Below are 21,263 nucleotides of genomic sequence, written 5' to 3'. Positions count from 1 at the left end.
TTGATGCTCCAAATACATTTGCTACATATTGATGCTCCAAATACATATGCCTACATATTGATGCTCCAAATACATATGCTACATATTGATGCTCCAAATACATATGCCTACATATTGATGCTCCAAATACATATGCTACATATTGAGTGAAGAAAGATTATTCTCTATTCGACCAATGATACAATGGGGAACATTTGATCCAGCTCCTATAGAGAGAATTTCTGAGAACTATTGACTCAGAGACAGAGAGAGAAAATCAAGAAATATTTGAATAGGAGTTCTGAGAGAGGTCTTGTTTTGTTTCCTGGTATTGCGGAGATCTGAATAGGCCTATCTGATCCCGTCTGACATTTAGTTCTGAGTAGAAGGTTGTCTTGTCTCATGATCCTGAGTGGTGAATGCCGACTCCAACATCCGTGATGCCCTTTGACCTGGGTCGTGTTCATTAAGGTGCCTGTTTTCAAATTTTGTGGAACCCAAATGAAAATAAGTATTTCTTATTGGACAAGTACCTCTCCCTTTCATTGAGTTTTAGACTTTTTTCTTCTGTTTTGTGCCTATTAAACACAACGCTGACTCCTGAGCAGTCACATCCATGGTGAGCATATGACCCATTGTCTGATTACTCACCTTAGAAACTGATCCCAGTTCAGTTCCTATGGCGCGAGAGAGGGGAGATGATTGGTCCCCCAGGGGTTCTACTGGGTCCCATGGTGCCAATCAGAGATCAAAGAGAACAATTCATTCCTTCATTCTTGTTGACATCATCATTATCCTGAAGGTTCTCTCTCTCCCTCTCTGTCGTGGGTGTGAGAGTCCCAAAAGATGAACTTCTGAGATTGAGGCAGAGAGTTTAACATAGGATATTGACATCTGATATTGAGATTGGAGCTGTTGACATCATACCTTTAGTGAAAGGTGTTTCAATGATGCTTCACTCATCTGTGGGGAGGAAAGAGAAAATGACTAGATGTTGACACACACACACACACACACACACACACACACACACACACACACACACACCTTCATTAAGGCTGTAAGCCCTAGCCTCCTTGAGGTGCTCATCACTTCTGCCAGTCCCTGGGGAGAGTGGCATTACCAATTACCTGCCACAGGACCCCAGTCTCCTCATTATAACACCCAACGGGACACACAAACGACCACACAAATGTATACTCTCACGCACGCACACACATGCACAATTCAGTCCCAATCAAAATCCTATTTTCCCTAATCCCTAAACCTAACCCGTTTTCTTACCCATCTTCACTGTGTATAACCTGTATCTGTTGCATCAATATCACACACAACAGATCACTAACACACCACCAGATCACTAACACACAACCAGATCACTCTGGCACCACCAGATCACTCCGGCACCACCAGATCACTCCGGCACCACCAGATCACTCCGGCACCACCAGATCACTCCGGCACCACCAGATCACTCCGGCACCACCAGATCACTCCGGCACCACCAGATCACTCCGGCACCACCAGATCACTCCGGCACCACCAGATCACTCCGGCACCACCAGATCACTCCGGCACCACCAGATCACTCCGCACCACCAGATCACCCGGCACCACCAGATCACTCCGGCACCACCAGATCACTCCGGCACCACCAGATCACCCGGCACCACCAGATCACTCCGGCACCACCAGATCACTCCGGCACCACCAGATCACTCCGGCACCACCAGATCACTCCGGCACCACCAGATCACTCCGGCACCACCAGATCACTCCGGCACCACCAGATCACTCCCGCACCACCAGATCACTCCGGCACCACCAGATCACTCTGGCACCACCAGATCATTAACACTCCACCAGATCACTAACGCACCACCAGATCACTAACACACCACCAGATCACTAACACACCACCAGATCACTAACACACCACCAGATCACTCTGGCACCACCAGATCACCAACACACCACCAGATCACCAACACACCACCAGATCACTAACGCAACACCAGATCACGCCCCCCATCAGATCACTAACACACCACCAGATCACTCTGGCACCAGCAGAACACTAACACACCACCAGATCACTAACGCACCACCAGATCACTAACGCACCACCAGATCACTAACGCACCACCAGATCACTAACGCACCACCAGATTACTAACGCACCACCAGATCACTAACGCACCACCAGATCACTCCCACTCCACCAGATCACTAATGCACCACCAGATCACTCCCACTCCACCAGATCACCAACGCACCACCAGATCACTCCCACTCCACCAGATCACTAAAATACCACCAGATCACTAACGCACCACCAGATCACTAACGCACCACCAGATCACTCCCATTCCACCAGATCACTAACGCACCACCAGATCACTAACGCACCACCAGATCACTCCCACTCCACCAGATCACTAACACACCACCAGATCACGCCCCCCATAAGATCACTAACACACCACCAGATCACTCTGGCACCACCAGATCACTAACACACCACCAGATCACTCTGGCACCACCAGATCACTAATGCACCACCAGATCACTAACGCACACTCCAACCAACACACACTCTGGCACCACCAGATCAGTCTGGCACCACCAGATCAGTCTGGCACCACCAGATCCCTAACACACCACCAGATCCCTAACACACCACCAGATCCCTAACACACCACCAGATCACTCTGGCACCACCAGATCACTCTGGCACCACCAGATCACTCTGGCACCACCAGATCACTCTGGCACCACCAGATCACTCTGGCACCACCAGATCACTCTGGCACCACCAGATCACTCTGGCACCACCAAATCACTCTGGCACCACCAAATCACTCTGGCACCACCAAATCACTCTGGCACCACCAAATCACTCTGGCACCACCAAATCACTCTGGCACCACCAAATCACTCTGGCACCACCAAATCACTCTGGCACCACCAAATCACTCTGGCACCACCAAATCACTCTGGCACCACCAAATCACTCTGGCACCACCAAATCACTCTGGCACCACCAGATCACTAACACACAGCCAGATCGCTCCCGCAGCACCAGATTGCTAACACACAACCAGATCAGTTCCACAGCACCATATCCACATCCCTCTCTCTCAGAATGATCCTCCTCAGTCAGAAGTAGTTTAACCAGAACTCTCTCATGCTTCCTCCTGACCTCTAAGGCCTGACAGGAAATTGAGAGTCTTTGTGTCTATAACGGAGGCTGAGAAACACATTGAGACGTGGACATCCTCTCAAACTCACATCCAAACCCAGCACATCTTGTTTAAGAACAATACTCAGCCTATCTCTGTATGACTGTTACCTTGGTGTGTTCCCATCTGGATAGGAGGCATAATGCTCAGGTCTGCTGGTAGTCCCACATACACACCTCCATAGTTCCTGAGAGAAGAGGACACACAACCACACACACACACACACACACACACACACACACACACACACACACACACACACTGAGAAAGACATAGATAGACAGGTCTTGATCACAGTGACCTTCAAGCGAACAAAGTCACACACACACAGGGCATATTACTCACATCCTTTTTTCTTCTTCTTGTGCAGACTCCTCTGTGCTGTAAATGACATCATCAGTCAGTAATAGTCAGTAACAATTCAGTCAGTCAGTAATAACACAATCAGTAATACTTCAGTCAGTCAGTAATAACACAGTCAGTAATACTTCAGTCAGTCATTAATAACACAGTCAGTAATACTTCAGTCACTCAGTAATAACTCAGTCAGTCAGTAATAACTCAGTCAGTCAGTCATAACTCAGTCAGTCAGTCATAAGTCAGTGATAAGTCAGTGATAAGTCCATCACCCCCGGGAGCTCTGACACACGGTCAAACACACAGTCACATCAAAAAAAGGTTAATGAATGGCATGGCTAGGAAATAGTAATCAACTCAGGTCTGTCCAATATGTAAATGTGCATGTTCATGGGTGTTCACCATCTAGGGGTCTTTTCTCCACCAGAGACCTGTTTTGAAGCTCTGTTGCAGTGGTGAAACCAGTCTCATTGATGACCTGGCTATCATTATTTTCAGTCATTTAGCAGAGGCTCTTATCCAGAGCGACTTACAGTCACACTTTTTTTTTTACTTAGTACTGGTCCTCCGTGGGAATCAAACCCATATTCTCCCACAACCCTGGCATTGCAAGCACCATGCTCTACCAACTGAGCCACATGGGACCCACTAGGCTTGTTGAGAACTTGGCCTAACTGTCAATATGTTTATCAGGCAGCTTGTTGAGAACTCTGCCTAACTGTCAATATGTTTATCAGGCAGCTTGTTGAGAACTCTGCCTAACTGTCAATATGTTTATCAGGCAGCTTGTTGAGAACTCTGCCTAACTGTCGATATGTTTATCAGGCAGCTTGTTGAGAACTCTGCCTAACTGTCAATATGTTTATCAGGCAGCTTGTTGAGAACTCTGCCTAACTGTCGATATGTTTATCAGGCAGCTTGTTGAGAACTCTGCCTAACTGTCAATATGTTTATCAGGCAGCTTGTTGAGAACTCTGCCTAACTGTCAATATGTTTATCAGGCAGCTTGTTGAGAACTCTGCCTAACTGTCAATATGTTTATCAGGCAGCTTGTTGAGAACTCTGCCTAACTGTCAATATGTTTATCAGGCAGCTTGTTGAGAACTCTGCCTAACTGTCAATATGTTTATCAGGCAGCTTGTTGAGAACTCTGCCTAACTGTCAATATGTTTATCAGGCAGCTTGTTGAGAACTCTGCCTAACTGTCAATATGTTTATCAGGCAGCTTGTTGAGAACTCTGCCTAACTGTCAATATGTTTATCAGGCAGCTTGTTGAGAACTCTGCCTAACTGTCAATATGTTTATCAGGAAGTAATCCACAGTATTTGACTAATGTCTGACTCATTAATTCTAGGAAATTGTGTTTTTCCTTTTATAGTTGAGAGGCAGGGCCTTGTGGGCAAGGTGAGGACTGAGTGTGAGTGAGACCGGATGGAGATGATTGTGGTGCCTGGCTGGGATAAACAGAGCAGTGACGTGGAAGGTTCTTCACCTTTAATGAAAGAACACGACCTATTAGCTTACAACAACCACACATTCTTCACCTACAGCTGTCATGCTGAAAACAACCACACATTCTCCATCTACAGCTGTCATACTGACAACAGCACATTCTCCATCTACAGCTGTCATACTGACAACAACAGCATATTCTCCACCTACAGCTGTCATACTGACAACAACACATTCTCCATCTACAGCTGTCATACTGACAACAACAACACATTCTCCACCTACAGCTGTCATGCTGAAAACAACCACACATTCTCCATCTACAGCTGTCATACTGACAACAGCACATTCTCCACCTACAGCTGTCATACTGACAACAACAGCACATTCTCCACCTACAGCTGTCATACTGACAACAACAGCACATTCTCCATCTACAGCTGTCATACTGACAACAACAGCACATTCTCCATCTACAGATGTCATACTGACAACAACAGCACATTCTTCACCAACCTACAGTTGTCATACTGACAACAACAGCACATTCTCCACCAACCTGCAGCTGTCATACTGACAACAACAGCACATTCTCCACCAACCTACAGCTGTCATACTGACAACAACAGCACATTCTCCACCAACCTACAGCTGTCATGCTGACAACAGCACATTCTCCATCTACAGCTGTCATACTGACAACAACAGCACATTCTCCATCTACAGCTGTCATACTGACAACAACAGCACATTCTCCACCTACCTACAGCTGTCATGCTGACAACAACAGCACATTCTCCACCTACAGCTGTCATGCTGACAACAACAGCACATTCTCCACCTACAGCTGTCATACTGACAACAACCACATATTCTCCATCTACAGCTGTCATACTGCACCCCTTCTGAAAAAACCTACACTCGATCCCTCCGATGTCAACAACTACAGACCAGTATCCCTTCTTTCTTTTCTCTCCAAAACTCTTGAACGTGCCGTCCTTGGCCAGCTCTCCCGCTATCTCTCTCAGAATGACCTTCTTGATCCAAATCAGTCAGGTTTCAAGACTAGTCATTCAACTGAGACTGCTCTTCTCTGTATCACGGAGGCGCTCCGCACTGCTAAAGCTAACTCTCTCTCCTCTGCTCTCATCCTTCTAGACCTATCGGCTGCCTTCGATACTGTGAACCATCAGATCCTCCTCTCCACCCTCTCCGAGTTGGGCATCTCCGGCGCGGCCCACGCTTGGATTGCGTCCTACCTGACAGGTCGCTCCTACCAGGTGGCGTGGCGAGAATCTGTCTCCTCGCCACGCGCTCTCACCACTGGTGTCCCCCAGGGCTCTGTTCTAGGCCCTCTCCTATTCTCGCTATACACCAAGTCACTTGGCTCTGTCATAACCTCACATGGTCTCTCCTATCATTGCTATGCAGACGACACACAATTAATCTTCTCCTTTCCCCCTTCTGATGACCAGGTGGCGAATCGCATCTCTGCATGTCTGGCAGACATATCAGTGTGGATGACGGATCACCACCTCAAGCTGAACCTCGGCAAGACGGAGCTGCTCTTCCTCCCGGGGAAGGACTGCCCGTTCCATGATCTCGCCATCACGGTTGACAACTCCATTGTGTCCTCCTCCCAGAGCGCTAAGAACCTTGGCGTGATCCTGGACAACACCCTGTCGTTCTCAACCAACATCATGGCGGTGGCCCGTTCCTGTAGGTTCATGCTCTACAACATCCGCAGAGTACGACCCTGCCTCACACAGGAAGCGGCGCAGGTCCTAATCCAGGCACTTGTCATCTCCCGTCTGGATTACTGCAACTCGCTGTTGGCTGGGCTCCTGCCTGTGCCATTAAACCCCTACAACTCATCCAGAACGCCGCAGCCCGTCTGGTGTTCAACCTTCCCAAGTTCTCTCACGTCACCCCGCTCCTCCGCTCTCTCCACTGGCTTCCAGTTGAAGCTCGCATCCGCTACAAGACCATGGTGCTTGCCTACGGAGCTGTGAGGGAACGGCACCGCAGTACCTCCAGGCTCTGATCAGGCCCTACACCCAAGCAAGGGCACTGCGTTCATCCACCTCTGGCCTGCTCGCCTCCCTACCATTGAGGAAGTACAGTTCCCGCTCAGCCCAGTCAAAACTGTTCGCTGCTCTGGCCCCCCAATGGTGGAACAAACTCCCTCACGACGCCAGGACAGCGGAGTCAATCACCACCTTCCGGAGACACCTGAAACCCCACCTCTTCAAGGAATACCTAGGATAGGATAAGTAATCCTTCTCACCACCCCCCCTTAATGATTTAGATGCACTATTGTAAAGTGGCTGTTCCACTGGATGTCAGAAGGTGAATTCACCAATTTGTAATTAGTGGTTGATACACACAGGGTCTTGCTGGAAACCGTTTTGCTAATGTGCAGTCATCTTTATGATGTGAGTCAGTTCTAGATTACATGATACAACATGTGGGCATTATCTTTTAATCTCCCTTATTATGTTTGTGTTATGTGTGTGTGTTGAAAGTCTTTGGTTTTGTCAGCCAATGTTGACCATGGTCTTAAATGTTGACACATCAACTTCAGTTCTAGTCAGTTCTAGATTACATGATACAACATGTGGGCATTATCTTTTAATCTCCCTTATTATGTTTGTGTTATGTGTGTGTGTTGAAAGTCTTTGGTTTTGTCAGCCAATGTTGACCATGGTCTTAAATGTTGACACATCAACTTTACTCTGGATGAGAGCGTCTGCTAAATGACTTAAATGTAAATGTAAATACTGACAACAACCACATATTCTCCATCTACAGCTGTCATACTGACAACAACAGCACATTCTCCACCTACAGCTGTCATGCTGACAACAACAGCACATTCTCCACCTACCTACAGCTGTCATACTGACAACAGCACATTCTCCACCTACCTACAGCTGTCATACTGACAACAACAGCACATTCTCCACCTACCTACAGCTGTCATACTGACAACAACAGCACATTCTCCACCTACAGCTGTCATACTGACAACAACCACATATTCTCCATCTACAGCTGTCATGCTGACAACAACAGCACATTCTCCACCTACCTACAGCTGTCATACTGACAACAACAGCACATTCTCCACCTACCTACAGCTGTCATGCTGACAACAACAGCACATTCTCCACCTACCTACAGCTGTCATGCTGACAACAACAGCACATTCTCCACCTACAGCTGTCATGCTGACAACAACAGCACATTCTCCACCTACAGCTGTCATACTGACAACAACCACATATTCTCCATCTACAGCTGTCATACTGACAATAACCACATATTCTCCATCTACAGCTGTCATGCTGACAACAACAGCACATTCTCCACCTACAGCTGTCATGCTGACAACAACAGCACATTCTCCACCTACCTACAGCTGTCATACTGACAACAGCACATTCTCCACCTACCTGCAGCTGTCATACTGACAACAACAGCACATTCTCCACCTACCTACAGCTGTCATACTGACAACAACAGCACATTCTCTACCTACCTACAGCTGTCATACTGACAACAACAGCACATTCTCCACCTACAGCTGTCATACTGACAACAACAGCACATTCTCCACCAACCTACAGCTGTCATACTGACAACAACAGCACATTCTCCACCTACAGCTGTCACACTGACAACAACAACAATAACAACTCGGGCTCAATGCCGATTCCCTCTACTCCCCAGATAATGTGTACACTCGTTTGTGCCCCCTTAAGAATTGAAAAGCAGTGGATTAGTGAGAGAAATATGGGCTTGGGGCCAGAGAGAGACAACCATACTCACACTTCTTCTTTGGGGGCTTCGCCTGGACCTGTGAGAACAAAGGTATATTCATTTAGGATGGTTGAACGGGCCTCTAATACAGGACTAGTAAAGGTCTGTTAATACAGGACTAGTAAAGGTCTGTTAATACAGGACTAGTAATGGTCTGTTAATACAGGACTAGTAAAGGTCCTCTAATACAGGACTAGTAAAGGTCTGTTAATACAGGACTAGTAAAGGTCTGTTAATACAGGACTAGTAAAGGTCCGTTAATACAGGACTAGTAAAGGTCTGTTAATACAGGACTAGTAAAGGTCCGTTAATACAGGACTAGTAAAGGTCTGTTAATACAGGACTAGTAAAGGTCCGTTAATACAGGACTAGTAAAGGTCTGTTAATACAGGACTAGTAAAGGTCCGTTAATACAGGACTAGTAAAGGTCTGTTAATACAGGACTAGTAAAGGTCCGTTAATACAGGACTAGTAAAGGTCCGTTAATACAGGACTAGTAAAGGTCCTTTAATACAGGACTAGTAAAGGTCTGTTAATACAGGACTAGTAAAGGTCTGTTAATACAGGACTAGTAAAGGTCTGTTAATACAGGACTAGTAAAGGTCTGTTAATACAGGACTAGTAAAGGTCCGTTAATACAGGACTAGTAAAGGTCCGTTAATACAGGACTAGTAAAGGTCCGTTAATACAGGACTAGTAAAGGTCCGTTAATACAGGACTAGTAAAGGTCCGTTAATACAGGACTAGTAAAGGTCCTTTAATGCAGGACTAGTAAAGGTCCGTTAATACAGGACTAGTAAAGGTCCTTCAATGCAGGACTAGTAAAGGTCCGTTAATACAGGACTAGTAAAGGTCCTTTAATGCAGGACTAGTAAAGGTCCGTTAATACAGGACTAGTAAAGGTCTGTTAATGCAGGACTAGTAAAGGTCTGTTAATACAGGACTAGTAAAGGTCCGTTAATACAGGACTAGTAAAGGTCCGTTAATACAGGACTAGTAAAGGTCCGTTAATACAGGACTAGTAAAGGTCCGTTAATACAGGACTAGTAAAGGTCTGTTAATACAGGACTAGTAAAGGTCCGTTAATACAGGACTAGTAAAGGTCCGTTAATAAGGACTAGTAAAGGTCCGTTAATACAGGACTAGTAAAGGTCCGTTAATACAGGACTAGTAAAGGTCCGTTAATACAGGACTAGTAAAGGTCCGTTAATACAGGACTAGTAAAGGTCCGTTAATACAGGACTAGTAAAGGTCCGTTAATACAGGACTAGTAAAGGTCCGTTAATACAGGACTAGTAAAGGTCCGTTAATACAGGACTAGTAAAGGTCCGTTAATACAGGACTAGTAAAGGTCCGTTAATACAGGACTTAAAGGTCCGTTACAGGACTAGTAAAGGTCCGTTAATACAGGACTAGTAAAGGTCTGTTAATACAGGACTAGTAAAGGTCTGTTAATACAGGACTAGTAAAGGTCTGTTAATACAGGACTAGTAAAGGTCTGTTAATACAGGACTAGTAAAGGTCTGTTAATACAGGACTAGTAAAGGTCCGTTAATACAGGACTAGTAAAGGTCTGTTAATACAGGACTAGTAAAGGTCCGTTAATACAGGACTAGTAAAGGTCTGTTAATACAGGACTAGTAAAGGTCCGTTAATACAGGACTAGTAAAGGTCTGTTGATACAGGACTAGTAAAGGTCTGTTAATACAGGACTAGTAAAGGCCTGTTAATACAGGACTAGTAAAGGTCCGTTAATACAGGACTAGTAAAGGTCCGTTAATACAGGACTAGTAAAGGTCCGTTAATACAGGACTAGTAAAGGTCCGTTAATACAGGACTAGTAAAGGTCCGTTAATACAGGACTAGTAAAGGTCCGTTAATACAGGACTAGTAAAGGTCCGTTAATACAGGACTAGTAAAGGTCTGTTAATACAGGACTAGTAAAGGTCTGTTAATACAGGACTAGTAAAGGTCTGTTAATACAGGACTAGTAAAGGTCCGTTAATACAGGACTAGTAAAGGCCTGTTAATACAGGACTAGTAAAGGTCTGTTGATACAGGACTAGTAAAGGTCTGTTAATACAGGACTAGTAAAGGTCTGTTAATACAGGACTAGTAAAGGTCCGTTAATACAGGACTAGTAAAGGTCTGTTGATACAGGACTAGTAAAGGTCCGTGTTACAGACGTCGAACTAAATGTATTTGAGTGTTTAACTATTTTTGTAACTTGAGTCTGATAATTATCTGTTCAAAACAATCTGATAATGCTTTTGTGGAATATAAAAATACTTGCTTGATATATGTTTTGCAGTTTCTTGAAATGCTTTGCAAATTCAACTTATTTCTATGTGAAAACTGAAATGGTTTATTCATTCCATTTCCGTTTTAGTCGACACTCATCCAGAGTAACTTACAGTGGTGAGTGCAAACATTTCATTCTTTTTCGTACTGGTCCCCCGTGGGAAACAAACCCACAATCATAGCATTGCAAGTACCATGCTCTACCAACTGAGCCAAATCATCACAGGGGGTGCTGCAGCACACTCAGTACCCCTACTTCCCACGGCTGTGCCTAAATCTACCTACCTTCACCTATAGTGCCTTCGGAATGTATTCACACCCCTTAACCTTTTCCACATTTTGTTGTGCTACAGCCTGAATGTAAAATTGATTAAATTGAGATTTTTTTGTCACTGGCCTACAAGGTGTTGTGTTAAGGACCAATACAATACAAAACATTTCTGAGTACCATATTTTCAAGCATAGTGGTGGCTGCATCATGTTATGGGTATGCTTGTAATCGTTAAGGACTGGGGAGTTTTTCAGGATAAAAAATAAAAGGAATGGTCCTCCTGATTGGCTCAGAGGTGTAAGGCACTTCATCACAGTGCTTGAGGCATCACTACAGACCCGGCTTTGATCCCAGGCTGTGTCACAACCGGCCATGAACGGAAGTCCCATAGGGCGTGCACAATTGGCCCAGCGTTGTCCGGGTTAGGGAGGGTTTGTCCGGGGGGGGCTTTACTTGGCTCATCGCGCTCTAGTGTGCTCTGGTGGTGGGCCAGGCGCCTGCAGGCTGACTCCGGTCATGATTTGAATAGTGTTTCCTCCGACACATTGGTGCGGCTGGCTTCCGGGTTAAGCAGGCGGGTGTTAAGAAGCGCGGTTTGGCAGGTAATGTTTTGGAGGACTCATGACTTGACCTTTGCCTCTCCTGAGCCCGTTGGGGAGTTGCAGCTATGAGAGAAAATAGCAATGGATATTGCTCTGTGTGTGTGTGTGTGTGTGTGTGTGTGTGTGTGTGTGTGTGTGTGTGTGTGTGTGTGTGTGTGTGTGTGTGTGTGTGTGTGTGTGTGTGTGTGTGTCTGAAATCTCTCCCATCCACTGTTTTAAAAAGAAAAGGCAGAGAAACAGAGAAGCCTTGACTGCTTTCAGTGTTCATGAGCTTGGCCATTGTCCCATTGTGAGTGCTGTTGAAAACATCTTGTCCCTGAGTCACCTATCGATTCTGTACTCAGGCTGTCATCAGAGTACCACTGTCCCCATTTGGTCAGGTAGTCATCAGAGCACCACTGTCCCAAGTCATAACAGATATATCTGGTCAGGTAGTCATCAGAGCACCACTCTCCCCAGTCATAACAGATATATCTGGTCAGGTAGTCACCAGAGCACCACTCTCCCCAGTCATAACAGATATATCTGGTCAGGTAGTCATCAGAGCACCACTCTCCCCAGTCATAACAGATATATCTGGTCAGGTAGTCATCAGAGCACCACTCTCCCCAGTCATAACAGATATATCTGGTCAGGTAGTCATCAGAGCACCACTCACCCCAGTCATAACAGATATATCTGGTCAGGTAGTCATCAGAGCACCACTCTCCCCAGTCATAACAGATATATCTGGTCAGGTAGTCATCAGAGCACCACTCTCCCCAGTCATAACAGATATATCTGGTCAGGTAGTCATCAGAGCACCACTCTCCCCAGTCATAACAGATATATCTGGTCAGGTAGTCATCAGAGCACCACTCTCCCAGTCATAACAGATATATCTGGTCAGGTAGTCATCAGAGCACCACTCTCCCCAGTCATAACAGATATATCTGGTCAGGTAGTCATCAGAGCACCACTCTCCCCAGTCATAACAGATATATCTGGTCAGGTAGTCATCAGAGCACCACTCTCCCCAGTCATAACAGATATATCTGGTCAGGTAGTCATCAGAGTACCACTGTCCCCAGTCATAACAGATATATCTGGTCAGGTAGTCATCAGAGCACGACTCTCCCCATTTGGTCAGGTAGTCATCAGAGCACCACTCTCCCCATTTGGTCAGGTAGTCATCAGAGCACCACTGTCCCCAGTCATAACAGATATATCTGGTCAGGTAGTCATCAGAGCACCACTCTCCCCAGTCATAACAGATATATCTGGTCAGGTAGTCATCAGAGCACCACTGTCCCCAGTCATAACAGATATATCTGGTCAGGTAGTCATCAGAGCACCACTGTCCCCAGTCATAACAGATATATCTGGTCAGGTAGTCATCAGAGTACCACTGTCCCCAGTCATAACAGATATATCTGGTCAGGTAGTCATCAGAGTACCACTGTCCCCAGTCATAACAGATATATCTGGTCAGGTAGTCATCAGAGCACCACTCTCCCCATTTGGTCAGGTAGTCATCAGAGCACCACTCTCCCCATTTGGTCAGGTAGTCATCAGAGCACCACTGTCCCCAGTCATAACAGATATATCTGGTCAGGTAGTCATCAGAGCACCACTCTCCCCAGTCATAACAGATATATCTGGTCAGGTAGTCATCAGAGCACCACTCTCCCCATTTGGTCAGGTAGTCATCAGAGCACCACTCTCCCCAGTCATAACAGATATATCTGGTCAGGTAGTCATCAGAGTACCACTGTCCCCAGTCATAACAGATATATCTGGTCAGGTAGTCACCAGAGCACCACTCTCCCCATTTGGTCAGGTAGTCATCAGAGCACCACTCTCCCCAGTCATAACAGATATATCTGGTCAGGTAGTCATCAGAGCACCACTCTCCCCAGTCATAACAGATATATCTGGTCAGGTAGTCACCAGAGCACCACTCTCCCCATTTGGTCAGGTAGTCACCAGAGCACCACTCTCCCCAGTCATAACAGATATATCTGGTCAGGTAGTCATCAGAGCACCACTCTCCCCATTTGGTCAGGTAGTCATCAGAGCACCACTCTCCCCAGTCATAACAGATATATCTGGTCAGGTAGTCACCAGAGCACCACTCTCCCCAGTCATAACAGATATATCTGGTCAGGTAGTCATCAGAGCACCACTCTCCCCATTTGGTCAGGTAGTCACCAGAGCACCACTCTCCCCAGTCATAACAGATATATCTGGTCAGGTAGTCATCAGAGCACCACTCTCCCCATTTGGTCAGGTAGTCATCAGAGCACCACTCTCCCCAGTCATAACAGATATATCTGGTCAGGTAGTCACCAGAGCACCACTCTCCCCAGTCATAACAGATATATCTGGTCAGGTAGTCACCAGAGCACCACTCTCCCCATTTGGTCAGGTAGTCATCAGAGCACCACTCTCCCCAGTCATAACAGATATATCTGGTCAGGTAGTCACCAGAGCACCACTCTCCCCAGTCATAACAGATATATCTGGTCAGGTAGTCATCAGAGCACCACTCTCCCCATTTGGTCAGGTAGTCATCAGAGCACCACTCTCCCCATTTGGTCAGGTAGTCACCAGAGCACCACTCTCCCCATTTGGTCAGGTAGTCACCAGAGCACCACTCTCCCCATTTGGTCAGGTAGTCATCAGAGCACCACTCTCCCCAGTCATAACAGATATATCTGGTCAGGTAGTCACCAGAGCACCACTCTCCCCATTTGGTCAGGTAGTCATCAGAGCACCACTCTCCCCAGTCATAACAGATATATCTGGTCATCTGGTCAGGTAGTCATCAGAGCACCACTCTCCCCATTTATATCTGGTCAGGCACCACTATTTGTCATCAGAGCACCACTCTCCCCAGTCATAACAGATATATCTGGTCAGGTAGTCATCAGAGCACCACTCTCCCCATTTGTCAGGTAACAGATATATCTGGTCAGGTAGTCATCAGAGCACCACTCTCCCCAGTCATAACAGATATATCTGGTCAGGTAGTCATCAGAGCACCACTCTCCCCATTTGGTCAGGTAGTCATCCCCATTTTTGGTCAGGTAGTCACCAGAGTACCACTGTCCCCAGTCATAACAGATATATCTGGTCAGGTAGTCATCAGAGCACCACTCTCCCCATTTGGTCAGGTAGTCATCAGAGCACCACTCTCCCCATTTGGTCAGGTAGTCACCAGAGTACCACTGTCCCCAGTCATAACAGATATATCTGGTCAGGTAGTCATCAGAGCACCACTCTCCCCATTTGGTCAGGTAGTCACCAGAGTACCACTGTCCCCAGTCATAACAGATATATCTGGTCAGGTAGTCATCAGAGCACCACTCTCCCCATTTGGTCAGGTAGTCATCAGAGCACCACTCTCCCCATTTGGTCAGGTAGTCATCAGAGCACCACTCTCCCCATTTGGTCAGGTAGTCATCAGAGCACCACTCTCCCCAGTCATAACATATATATCTGGTCAGGTAGTCATCAGAGCACCACTCTCCCCATTTGGTCAGGTAGTCATCAGAGCACCACTCTCCCCATTTGGTCAGGTAGTCATCAGAGCACCACTCTCCCCAGTCATAACAGATATATCTGGTCAGGTAGTCATCAGAGCACCACTCTCCCCATTTGGTCAGGTAGTCATCAGAGCACCACTCTCCCCAGTCATAACAGATATATCTGGTCAGGTAGTCATCAGAGCACCACTCTCCCCAGTCATAACAGATATATCTGGTCAGGTAGTCATCAGAGCACCACTCTCCCCATTTGGTCAGGTAGTCATCAGAGCACCACTCTCCCCAGTCATAACAGATATATCTGGTCAGGTAGTCATCAGAGCACCACTCTCCCCAGTCATAACAGATATATCTGGTCAGGTAGTCATCAGAGCACCACTCTCCCCATTTGGTCAGGTAGTCATCAGAGCACCACTCTCCCCAGTCATAACATATATATCTGGTCAGGTAGTCACCAGAGCACCACTCTCCCCATTTGGTCAGGTAGTCATCAGAGCACCACTCTCCCCATTTGGTCAGGTAGTCATCAGAGCACCACTCTCCCCAGTCATAACAGATATATCTGGTCAGGTAGTCATCAGAGCACCACTCTCCCCAGTCATAACAGATATATCTGGTCAGGTAGTCATCAGAGCACCACTCTCCCCATTTGGTCAGGTAGTCATCAGAGCACCACTCTCCCCAGTCATAACAGATATATCTGGTCAGGTAGTCATCAGAGCACCACTCTCCCCAGTCATAACAGATATATCTGGTCAGGTAGTCATCAGAGCACCACTCTCCCCAGTCATAACAGATATATCTGGTCAGGTAGTCACCAGAGCACCACTCTCCCCATTCATAACAGATATATCTGGTCAGGTAGTCATCAGAGCACCACTCTCCCCATTTGGTCAGGTAGTCATCAGAGCACCACTCTCCCCAGTCATAACAGATATATCTGGTCAGGTAGTCACCAGAGCACCACTCTCCCCAGTCATAACAGATATATCTGGTCAGGTAGTCATCAGAGCACCACTCTCCCCATTTGGTCAGGTAGTCATCAGAGCACCACTCTCCCCAGTCATAACAGATATATCTGGTCAGGTAGTCATCAGAGCACCACTCTTCCCATTTGGTCAGGTAGTCATCAGAGCACCACTCTCCCCAGTCATAACATATATATCTGGTCAGGTAGTCACCAGAGCACCACTCTCCCCAGTCATAACAGATATATCTGGTCAGGTAGTCATCAGAGCACCACTCTCCCCATTTGGTCAGGTAGTCATCAGAGCACCACTCTCCCCAGTCATAACAGATATATCTGGTCAGGTAGTCACCAGAGCACCACTCTCCCCAGTCATAACAGATATATCTGGTCAGGTAGTCACCAGAGCACCACTCTCCCCATTCATAACAGATATATCTGGTCAGGTAGTCACCAGAGCACCACTCTCCCCAGTCATAACAGATATATCTGGTCAGGTAGTCATCAGAGCACCACTCTCCCCAGTCATAACATATATATCTGGTCAGGTAGTCACCAGAGCACCACTCTCCCCAGTCATAACAGATATATCTGGTCAGGTAGTCACCAGAGCACCACTCTCCCCAGTCATAACAGATATATCTGGTCAGGTAGTCACCAGAGCACCACTCTCCCACTCACCACTCTCTCTCACACACACACCACACACCACACACACAAAAGGAGGAAACAGCTGATACTAGTGGTCTACTGTCAGTCAAGGTAAACAAGTCATATCCTCAACCTCAGCTATACTAGTGGTCTACTGTTAGTCAAGGTAAACAAGTCATATCCTCAACCTCAGCTATACTAGTGGTCCACTGTTAGTCAAGGTAAACAAGTCATATCCTCAACCTCAGCTATACTAGTGGTCTACTGTTAGTCAAGGTAAACAAGTCATATCCTCAACCTCAGCTATACTAGTGGTCTACTGTTAGTCAAGGTAAACAAGTCATATCCTCAACCTCAGCTATACTAGTGGTCTACTGTTAGTCAAGGTAAACAAGTCATATCCTCAACCTCAGCTATACTAGTGGTCTACTGTTAGTCAAGGTAAACAAGTCATATCCTCAACCTCAGCTATACTAGTGGTCTACTGTTAGTCAAGGTAAACAAGTCATATCCTCAACCTCAGCTATACTAGTGGTCTACTGTTAGTCAAGGTAAACAAGTCATATCCTCAACCTCAGCTATACTAGTGGTCTACTGTTAGTCAAGGTAAACAAGTCATATCCTCAACCTCAGCTATACTAGTGGTCTACTGTTAGCAAGGTAAACAAGTCACCTCAGTCAGCTATACTAGTGGTCTACTGTTAGTCAAGGTAAACAAGTCATATCCTCAACCTCAGCTATACTAGTGGTCTACTGTTAGTCAAGGTAAACAAGTCATATCCTCAACCTCAGCTATACTAGTGGTCTACTGTTAGTCAAGGTAAACAAGTCATATCCTCAACCTCAGCTATACTAGTGGTCTACTGTTAGTCAAGGTAAACAAGTCATATCCTCAACCTCAGCTATACTAGTGGTCTACTGTTAGTCAAGGTAAACAAGTCATATCCTCAACCTCAGCTATACTAGTGGTCTACTGTTAGTCAAGGTAAACAAGTCATATCCTCAACCTCAGCTATACTAGTGGTCTACTGTTAGTCAAGGTAAACAAGTCATATCCTCAACCTCAGCTATACTAGTGGTCTACTGTTAGTCAAGGTAAACAAGTCATATCCTCAACCTCAGCTATACTAGTGGTCTACTGTTAGTCAAGGTAAACAAGTCATATCCTCAACCTCAGCTATACTAGTGGTCTACTGTTAGTCAAGGTAAACTGCTATACTAGTGGTCTACTGTTAGTCAAGGTAAACAAGTCATATCCTCAACCTCAGCTATACTAGTGGTCCACTGTTAGTCAAGGTAAACAAGTCATATCCTCAACCTCAGCTATACTAGTGGTCTACTGTTAGTAAAGGTAAACAAGTCATATCCTCAACCTCAGCTATACTAGTGGTCTACTGTTAGTCAAGGTAAACAAGTCATATCCTCAACCTCAGCTATACTAGTGGTCTACTGTTAGTCAAGGTAAACAAGTCATATCCTCAACCTCAGCTATACTAGTGGTCTACTGTTAGTCAAGGTAAACAAGTCATATCCTCAACCTCAGCTATACTAGTGGTCTACTGTTAGTCAAGGTAAACAAGTCATATCCTCAACCTCAGCTATACTAGTGGTCTACTGTTAGTCAAGGTAAACAAGTCATATCCTCAACCTCAGCTATACTAGTGGTCCACTGTTAGTCAAGGTAAACAAGTCATATCCTCAACCTCAGCTATACTAGTGGTCCACTGTTAGTCAAGGTAAACAAGTCATATCCTCAACCTCAGCTATACTAGTGGTCTACTGTTAGTCAAGGTAAACAAGTCATATCCTCAACCTCAGCTATACTAGTGGTCTACTGTTAGTCAAGGTAAACAAGCCATATCCTCAACCTCATAGTCAAGGTAAACAAGTCATATCCTCAACCTCAGCTATACTAGTGGTCTACTGTTAGTCAAGGTAAACAAGCCATATCCTCAACCTCAGCTATACTAGTGGTCTACTGTTAGTCAAGGTAAACAAGTCATATCCTCAACCTCAGCTATACTAGTGGTCTACTGTTAGTCAAGGTAAACAAGTCATATCCTCAACCTCAGCTATACTAGTGGTCTACTGTTAGTCAAGGTAAACAAGTCATATCCTCAACCTCAGCTATACTAGTGGTCTACTGTTAGTCAAGGTAAACAAGTCATATCCTCAACCTCAGCTATACTAGTGGTCTACTGTTAGTCAAGGTAAACAAGTCATATCCTCAACCTCAGCTATACTAGTGGTCTACTGTTAGTCAAGGTAAACAAGTCATATCCTCAACCTCAGCTATACTAGTGGTCTACTGTTAGTCAAGGTAAACAAGTCATATCCTCAACCTCAGCTATACTAGTGGTCTACTGTTAGTCAAGGTTAACCAGTCATATCCTCAACCTCAGCTATACTAGTGGTCTACTGTTAGTCAAGTTAAACAAGCCATATGATGGTGTTGTTCATGTGACAGTTGATAATATGTTAACAGTAGTAGATGTTAACCAGTACATCAGTAGGACATGGTGTCTGTCTATGGTACTCTCGTTTCCTGTTGATTTTCACTAGTATCCATTTTCCATACACAACATTACATGTTGAATTAGAGGTTGAAAATGCCTTCTATTGAACATCAAACCCAAGGCACATTGGCCAAACATATTGAATATAACAGACTAACATAGAACATCTGCTTTCATAAGAGTTTCTCTTTTCATACTGATCATGTCAGGGGAAAGCATTTCAAGGGTAATGTCTATTGGCTTTGATTTGTGAAATTCTCTCCCTCAGAGTGTTGACATATCAATGATATCAAGACTGCTGCTTTGATTCAAACGGACAGTGTGTCTGATTCAACTAGTTTAGCTTCAGATCAACACACACTCACACACGCCAGGCAAGCACGCACACACGGTTGCACTTGAATGAGCGAGCGCATACACACACAAACAAACAAACAAACACACAGAAATCATTGCCCACATACTGTACACAGAAGGTACTTCTGTACTATTCATCTCTATTCATAAAAAACTCCATAACTCTCCATAATTATAAATCCCTGTTTCCACAACTCTCTATTGTAAATCCCTGTTTCCACAACTCTCTATTGTAAATTCCTGTTTCCACAACTCTCTATTGTAAACCCGTTTCCACAACTCTCTATTGTAAACCCGTTTCCACAACTCTCTATTGTAAAGCCCTGTTTCCACAACTTTATATTGTAAATCCCTGTTTCCACAACTTTATATTATAGATCGATGGCACACTCACCTCCTCCAGCCGTGCTGGTCGTTGAGGAATATCCACAACCCATCTCACATCCACACTGACCTGACAAGATGAACAAGGGAGACACAGAGAGAGAGAAGAAGTGGAGAAGAGGTGGAGAGGGGGACAGTAGTAGTGGAGAGAAGAGGTGGAGAGGGGGACAGTAGTAGTGCGGTCTTTGGTTTGCTGCTGCTGTCTCTCTCTGTGGTGCTCTCTGAGTGTCTCCACTGTGAGACTGAAGCAGCATGTTAAGTCAAGGATTGGGGGAGGAAACTTAAAGAGAGGGGAGGAGTAGAGAGCGAGGGAGGAAGAGAGAGGTTAACTGTTGTAACACTGTGTGTGTGTGTGTGTGTGTGTGTGTGTGTGTGTGTGTGTGTGTGTGTGTGTGTGTGTGTGTGTGTGTGTGTGTGTGTGTGTGTGTGTGTGTGTGTGGTGTGTGGTGTGTGGTGTGTGGTGTGTGAGTGTGTGTGTGTGTGTGTGAGAGAGAGAGAGAGAGGTGGCGATGGAGAAGAGGGTGGGTATATTCCTCTCCCTGGTGGGGTTGCCCAGGTAACAAGGAGTGGGCATGTCAGGGAGGGGGCTCAGCCAATGAGAGGGCTGTGTGTGTGTGTGTGTGTGTGTTTCCTTGTTCTCTACTTCCGTCTTGAGACAACCAGCCTGTTGAAGCAATTTAATCAATCTATTTCAATTTAATCAAAAAGCTCAACACACCAAAAGCTTACTTGCAAGGAATAACTGTCTTCAAAGGACTACATGCACATCTGTACAGGTCCGATGGCCATATAATCTTAATATCTTACTGAACCGTGCTACATCGTCAACATAAT

General features: G+C 45.7%; 1 long non-coding RNA gene across 1 annotated transcript; it reads right to left on the bottom strand.

Moving 5' to 3' along the window:
• Nucleotides 1-678: 678 nt before the first annotated feature.
• LOC135531178 (uncharacterized) lies at nucleotides 679-20,883 on the bottom strand. Its single transcript, XR_010453966.1, has 5 exons — nucleotides 20,440-20,883; nucleotides 8,863-8,890; nucleotides 3,567-3,602; nucleotides 3,332-3,408; nucleotides 679-942 (listed from the first exon to the last, which is right to left on the bottom strand). It is a non-coding gene; the product is annotated as an uncharacterized LOC135531178 (long non-coding RNA).
• Between the last annotated feature and the right edge of the window lie 380 nt (nucleotides 20,884-21,263).

The sequence above is a fragment of the Oncorhynchus masou genome, unplaced genomic scaffold, assembly GCF_036934945.1.
Source record: "Oncorhynchus masou masou isolate Uvic2021 unplaced genomic scaffold, UVic_Omas_1.1 unplaced_scaffold_1540, whole genome shotgun sequence".
In the NCBI taxonomy this organism is placed as follows: domain Eukaryota; kingdom Metazoa; phylum Chordata; class Actinopteri; order Salmoniformes; family Salmonidae; genus Oncorhynchus; species Oncorhynchus masou.
Note: the sequence above shows the minus strand (reverse complement) of the source record. Positions and strands in the feature narration are given on the sequence as shown.